The sequence below is a fragment of the Rutidosis leptorrhynchoides genome, chromosome 3, assembly GCF_046630445.1.
Source record: "Rutidosis leptorrhynchoides isolate AG116_Rl617_1_P2 chromosome 3, CSIRO_AGI_Rlap_v1, whole genome shotgun sequence".
Taxonomy (NCBI): Eukaryota; Viridiplantae; Streptophyta; class Magnoliopsida; order Asterales; family Asteraceae; genus Rutidosis; species Rutidosis leptorrhynchoides.
In genome coordinates this window covers 687588884-687597131 of record NC_092335.1, presented here as the reverse complement: position 1 = coordinate 687597131, position 8248 = coordinate 687588884, and positions in this window count along the sequence as shown.

Sequence of the window (8248 nt, the reverse complement as noted above, 5' to 3'; positions counted from 1 at the left end):
AAGCCCGATAACAAACATGAAATTACAAACCGTGTATATCAATGCGTATAGCAATATAAAGACACGGGAGAATGAAAAACACTATAACCCCAAGGTAATAGTAGAAGAAAATAACCTCCTCTGGTGGTAGATGAAAAAGAAGAATGAAGGATACGATAGCCAAGAAAATATCAAGAATCAGAACTGGATTAAGCATTTTCACAATCTATTGGGATGTATGAAATAAGAAAGAAGATGTAGGAGTGGTGAAAGAAATGAAACGGAAGAGGTCAATTTATAGCGAAATATCAGACATAGCAATCGAGGCAGATTACACATTTAATCAAAGAAAATCCTAATTTCCACAAATTCCGAAGAATCAAATCTTATATAGATTATGAAGATTTTCTATTCCTTAAATTCCGAAAATCAATCATTAATACGTCAAAAGTTAAGATGAATCTCTATTCTCCATTTCACTTTATTACTACGGCTTCTCTCATACGCTTCAAGTAATTGGATTGTTTTATCCATATTATTCAACGGTGATAAAACTCTATTTATCGACTCATATTCGTCATAAAAACATTTTTATTGTTAGCCATGACAACCTCACTCAAATTTCGGGACGAAATTTCTTTAACGGGTAGGTACTGTGATGACCCAGAAATTTCTGACCAAATTTAAACTTTATCTTTAAATGATTTAACGTTTCTGACACGATAAGCAAAGTCTGTAAAACCGAATCTCAAAATTTTTGAACTATTCAAGTACCCTTCGGTTGTTCTCAACGATTCGCGAACCATTACATGTAAATAGATACATATATATACTATAACTTAAAAACGTAATAAAGTTTTAATTGTTTAATACCGTACATTAAACTTATTGGTTTAAATATTTATTTGAATATATATGATAAGTTAGAATATTAATTGTATGAATAACTTGCGACGTATATTTAAAACGTGTTTATGAATGTTGAAAATATATATTAACTTGGTCATAAAACGATTTGTTATTATATATATATATCAACAAATAGCGAGACAATGATTTATAGAAGTAAATGACCAAAACACTCGAAAGTTTAAGATACACTTTGAATGATATAGTTTATTGATAATTTAAGACTATATTTTGACAAAGGTACGAGTCACAAAACGTAAATTGCGAGTTTTCTAAGCGTACAAAAATGCGTTCGAGAAACCGGAACTGGGACATAAGTCGAGTGACAACGTACGGGTCATCGGAACAAAAATTACAAGTCAACTATGCACATGAATTTAATATAATATATAATTAATTATTTAAATTATATATATTATATATATTATATAATAATATGTCGACAAACAAGAAAACAAAAACATTTTGAGCTGGATCAGGCGGCCATGCGATCGCATGGCAAATACACTAAAAACCCATGCGATCGCATGGGCATCAGATTTCAAAAAGTTGCCTATAAAAGTCCAGTTTCTGCTCGAGTTCTTACACATATATTACTCCATGTGTAATATTATTATTATTTATTATTTATATTAATTATTATTATTATTATTATTATTATTATATTATTAAGATTATTATTATTATTATTATTAATCTTAATATTTTTAGTAATATTATACATAAAATACTACGACGAGGTCATGAGCTTGTCACTTTCAAAATGGTTTTTCGAGCGGGATAGAGCTAAGGAAATTATGAGTTATAGCTATGGAGGTTATGGGTATGATTTGGGGATTATGCTCGTAAAGTCAAACCTAGTGTTTATCATCTCCGTTACGTTTACGTACTTTCCTACAATATTGAATCTCAATATTGATACGTAAGCACTCATATTTTATCTTTTATATAGTAATTGTGTATCCATGTCCAGTGCTCGAGTATATATATTTATACATGCTTGTATGCTAAATTTCGTCGTTAAACAGTTATAATGAATCACGAATTAAATACATATATTACTGGTAAAAGATATATGATATACATGTTTTTGGAAAGCTGGCGAAAAATCAATAACTTTTCATTTAGATATCGAATAGCTTCGATGAACGGATTAAAAGATATGATCAACTGAATTATGATTGACGTTAATTGAAATTGCTTTTGAATCTGCAATTAAGATATAAACAACTTGTTTACAAGATTGATAAAATGGATTTTTAAATATTACCAACCGAGTAACTGAAATCTTATATAAGGCACGTCTCGTTTTATTGAACAATTGTCAAAACTGATTGTTTTATCATATTTTAAAGCCTTATAAAAACTATAGTTTAATTTTACAAGAATTGGAAAACTATGTGAAATATTAAAATGATTCGATTGCCAGGATCATTCAACTATTGTATGGAGTCAGATTGACTTTTTGAATTAACTTTTGATAACTATTGTATGTCGATCTCGAGCATTAAGATTGTGATACACTATGACCTGACCTAGCTTGATAAACAATTATTGACCAACATATGTTCTCTAGGTTGAGATCTACGGTTATTTGGTAATCCGAGTTTCGGTCACATTTTGGTGAACGACTTTTTATGCGGCTAAGGTGAGTTTCATAAGATCCCTTTTACTCTCTACATTTTTGGGCTGAGAATACATGCAAATGCTTTATTAACCGATATACAATATTTATATGTGTGAGTTTCATTTGCTACCTTTTACTCTTTATATTTTTAGGGCTGAGAATACATGCGCTGTTTTTACAACTGCTTTATTAAATACTTTTGAAATATATTTTGAACTGAGAATACATGCAAATGCTTTATTAACTGATGTACAATATTTATATGCGTGAGTTTCATTTGCTCCCTTTTTAATTGCTTTTGCAATATATATTTTTAGGCTGAGAATACATGCACTTTATTTTAAACACAATGGATACAAGTACATACTAAATTCTACACTGAGTTTGAACCGAAAATCCCTTAGCTTTGGTAACTAGTAACTGCCAGTTATAAGAACTGGTGGGCGCGAGTAGTAGTATATGGATCCATAGGGCTTGATATCCCCGTCCGAGCTAGAGCACTAGCCTTTTAATAGACGTATGCTATTTGAGAAGCATACACGTTGGTTTGCGTGTATTATTAAGATGATTATACAAAGGGTACAAATTATATATACGTTAAGTTTAGTTACCAGGGTGCTCAATTTCGTAGAATATTTTGATAAACGTTTCTGGATTGAACAACTGAAATCTTGTGATCCACCTTTATATACAGATTATGTGAAACAGTAAAACTATGAACTCACCAACCTTTGTGTTGACACTTGTTAGCATGTTTATTCTCAGGTTCCTAGAAGTCTTCCGCTGTTTGCTTATATGTTAGACAAGCTATGTGCATGGAGTCTTACATGGCATATTTATCAAGGAAACGTTGCATTCACCAAATCATCACCATGTATCTTATTTTGACTGCATTGTCAATGGAAGTACTATTGTAAACTATTATTTACGGTGATTGTCTATATGTAGAAATCATCAGATGTCGAAAACCTTTGATTTAAATATTCATTTATGGTGTGCCTTTTCAAAAGAATGCAATGTTTACAAAACGTATCATATAGAGGTCAAATACCTCGCAATGAAATCGATGAATGACGTGTTCGTCCATATGGATTTGGAGCGATCGTCACATATAAGAATATCCCCATCATTCCGGGACACCCTTCGGATATGATATAAATTTCGAAGTACTAAAGCATCCGGTACTTTGGATGGGGTTTGTTAGGCCCAATAGATCTATCTTTAGGATTCGCGTCAATTAGGGTGTCTGTTCCCTAATTCTTAGATTACCAGACTTAATAAAAAGGGGCATATTCGATTTCGATAATTCAACCATAGAATGTAGTTTCACGTACTTGTGTCTATTTTGTAAATCATTTATAAAACCTGCATGTATTCTCATCCTAAAAATATTAGATTTTAAAAGTGGGACTATAACTCACTTTCACAGATTTTTACTTCGTCGGGAAGTAAGACTTGGCCACTGGTTGATTCACGAACCTATAACAATATATACATATATATCAAAGTATGTTCAAAATATATTTACAACACTTTTAATATATTTTGATGTTTTAAGTTTATTAAGTCAGCTGTCCTCGTTAGTAACCTACAACTAGTTGTCCACAGTTAGATGTACAGAAATAAATCGATAAATATTATCTTGAATCAATCCACGACCCAGTGTATACGTATCTCAGTATTGATCACAACTCAAACTATATATATTTTGGAATCAATCTCAACCCTGTATAGCTAACTCCAACATTCACATATAGAGTTGAGGTTGAGGTTGATTCCAAAATATATATAGTTTGAGTTGTGATCAATACTGAGATACGTATACACTGGGTCGTGGATTGATTCAAGATAATATTTATCGATTTATTTCTGTACATCTAACTGTGGACAACTAGTTGTAGGTTACGAACAAGGACAGCTGACTTAATAAACTTAAAACATCAAAATATATTAAAAGTGTTGTAAATATATTTTGAACATACTTTGATATATATGTATATATTGTTATAGGTTCGTGAATCAACCAGTGGCCAAGTCTTACTTCCCGACGAAGTAAAAATCTGTGAAAGTGAGTTATAGTCCCACTTTTAAAATCTAATATTTTTGGGATGAGAATACATGCAGGTTTTATAAATGATTTACAAAATAGACACAAGTACGTGAAACTACATTCTATGGTTGAATTATCGAAATCGAATATGCCCCTTTTTATTAAGTCTGGTAATCTAAGAATTAGGGAACAGACACCCTAATTGACGCGAATCCTAAAGATAGATCTATTGGGCCTAACAAACCCCATCCAAAGTACCGGATGCTTTAGTACTTCGAAATTTATATCATATCCGAAGGGTGTCCCGGAATGATGGGGATATTCTTATATATGCATCTTGTTAATGTCGGTTACCAGGTGTTCACCATATGAATGATTTTTATCTCTATGTATGGGATGTATATTGAAATATGAAATCTTGTGGTCTATTGTTACGATTTGATATATATAGGTTAAACCTATAACTCACCAACATTTTTGTTGACGTTTAAAGCATGTATATTCTCAGGTGACTACTAAGAGCTTCCGCTGTTGCATACTAAAATAAGGACAAGATTTGGAGTCCATGTTTGTATGATACTGTGTAAAAACTGCATTCAAGAAAATGATTTCGATGTAACATATTTGTATTGTAAACCATTATGTAATGGTCGTGTGTAAACAGGATATTTTAGATTATCATTATTTGATAATCTACGTAAAGCTTTTTAAACCTTTATTTATGAAATAAAGGTTATGGTTTGTTTTAAAAATGAATGCAGTCTTTGAAAAACGTCTCATATAGAGGTCAAAAACTCGCAACGAAATCAATTAATATGGAACGTTTTTAATCAATAAGAACGGGACATTTCAGTTGGTATCAGAGCGTTGGTCTTAGAGAACCAGAATTTTGCATTAGTGTGTCTTATCGAGTTTGTTAGGATGCATTAGTGAGTCTGGACTTCGACCGTGTTTACTTGAAAAATGATTGCTTAACAAATTTTGTTGGAAACTATATATTTTTAACATGTGAATATTATGTGATATATTAATCTCTTAACGCGTTTGATATTATGTGATAGATGTCTACCTCTAGAACAAGTCCCATTGACTCACCTAATAATAATGAAGAGTCAAATGTAAATTGGAATGATTCGTGGACTGATTCACAAGTTCCCGAAGAGGAACCGGAAGAAGAGTCGGAACCGGAAGAAGAATCGAAACCGGAAGAAGAATCGGAACCGGAAGAAGAAATAGAACCGGTGGGGGAAATAATAAAACGGTTAAGTAAAAGAAAATCCTCAACCAACCGACCAAGGTTAATTATGGTCAATGGTGTTTCCGCCAAGGAAGCAAAATATTGGGAGGATTACCAATTCTCCGATGAATCGGATTCCGACGAGAATTCCGATGATGTTATAGAAATTACCCCAACTGAATTTAAAAAGGCAAAAGAAAATAATAAGGGAAAGGGCATAAAAATAGAGAAATCTAATTCCAACCCCGATGAACTTTATATGTATCAACCCCCGAAGTCCTTAAGTTGTAACAATGACCCGGGAACCTCTAAACCACCAGGTTTTTCTAAACCAATGTGGACAACGACGGCTCGTATTAGGGGAACATCATATATCCCTAGAAACTTGGCAAAACGAACTAAAACCGAAGAAGAAGAAACAAGCGAGTCGGAATAAGATAGTTGTATTCGTGTGGTGTAATATATGTAATATAGTGTGCTTATGCTTTATGATATATGTAAAAATTGCTTGTATTAATAAGTATTTTTTTTTATGAATCTAACTCTTGTCTATTTTACAGTATAAAAACACAAAATGGATAGACAACCCAATATTTTAAGAGACCTACCCGGAGACATGATTGATGAAATCTTGTCTAGAGTCGGTCAGAATTCCTCGGCACAACTATTTAAGGCGAGATCAGTTTGTAAGACATCCGAAGAACGTTCCAAGAATGTCTTGGTTTATAAGAGACTTTCGTTTGAAAGATGGGGGATATCACATTGGGAAACCCATAAGTTACGATGTGTTTACTTTGACGCATATATTGCGGTGAACCCAAATGCTATTTTACGCAACGGGTTAAGAAATTATTTTGACTCAATATATCCGAATATTGGACTTCGTGATTTAGAAAAAGCGGCTAACATGCAACATAAAGAAGCATGTTATGCTTACGAATTAGTAATGTTCGCTTCTCACCAAAGTGAGAACAAGAACATCGGGCTACAACTATTAAACAAAACGTTTCCACAAGTGACGGAGTCGGTAATTGGGGTAAGAAATGAGGTTTTTAGATTGTTACGGGACTGTTGGACATTACGTAACCCTCGTCCCTTTGACGACGTTACAACATGCTGTCTTATCAACGGCCATAATGGTTATGTTCCACAAGACCAAGGATGGGAAGTAATCCTAGTAAAACCAGAATGCATGACTTGTTTCTGGACGTATGAATTACGTGTCTTTATTGCCTTTGCTGAACGACTTGTGTACTAGCTAGAATTATCTTCACAACTATCTTGTATCAAAGTTATTGTGTGCTATATTTCATGCTTTATGTAAAATAAGCGGTATTGTAAGTTTGTAAAATATTGTGTAAAAGTTTGAACGCGAAATATTATTATAATCAGTTTTTCATATAGAATTGTAGTAGTTGAATCGTATATTAGCTACTAAGTATGAACTTAACGGGTAGGTACTACCCGAATTTAAACTTATAAAATGCTAATATGAAGAAAAAGCTTTTATAAATGAGTTCATATTATGCTACGAAATACTATTAACTACTCTTAATATTCTGTATGATTAACTTGTTCCATTTGACTATTTTGAAGGAAATGGCACCGACTACTCGACACACCGTGAATATGAATGAAGAGGAATTCCGTACTTTTCTAGCTTCAAACATAGCCGCAGTACAGGCTGCGCTACATACCAACAATAACCTTGGATCTAGCAGTACAGGAAATCGTGTAGGATGCACCTACAAAGAATTCACTGCCTGCAAACCTTTGGAATTTGATGGAACCAAAGGACCGATCGGATTGAAACGGTGGACCGAGAAGGTCGAATCGGTGTTTGCCATAAGTAAGTGTACTGAAGAGGACAAAGTGAAGTACGCTACGCATACCTTCATAGGTTCTGCGTTAACATGGTGGAATACCTATCTAGAGCAAGTGGGACAAGACGATGCGTACGCACTACCGTGGTCAGCATTCAAGCACTTGATGAACGAGAAGTACCGTCCCAGAACCGAGGTCAATAAGCTCAAGACAGAACTTAGAGGGTTACGAACCCAAGGATTTGATATTACCACGTACGAAAGACGATTCACTGAATTGTTCCTATTGTGTCCGGGAGCATTCGAAGATGAGGAAGAGAAGATCGACGCGTTTGTGAAAGGATTACCGGAAAGAATCCAAGAAGATATAAGTTCACACGAGCCCGCCTCCATACAACAGGCATGTAGAATGGCTCACAAACTAGTGAACCAGATTGAAGAAAGAATTAAAGAACAGACTGCTGAAGAGGCTAATGTGAAGCAAGTCAAAAGAAAGTGGGAGGAAAACGGTGATAAGAATCACCAATACAACAACAACAGCAATTACAACAATAATCGCAACAATTATCCCAACAATCGCAACATCAATCGCAACTACAACAAACGGCCCAACAACAACAACA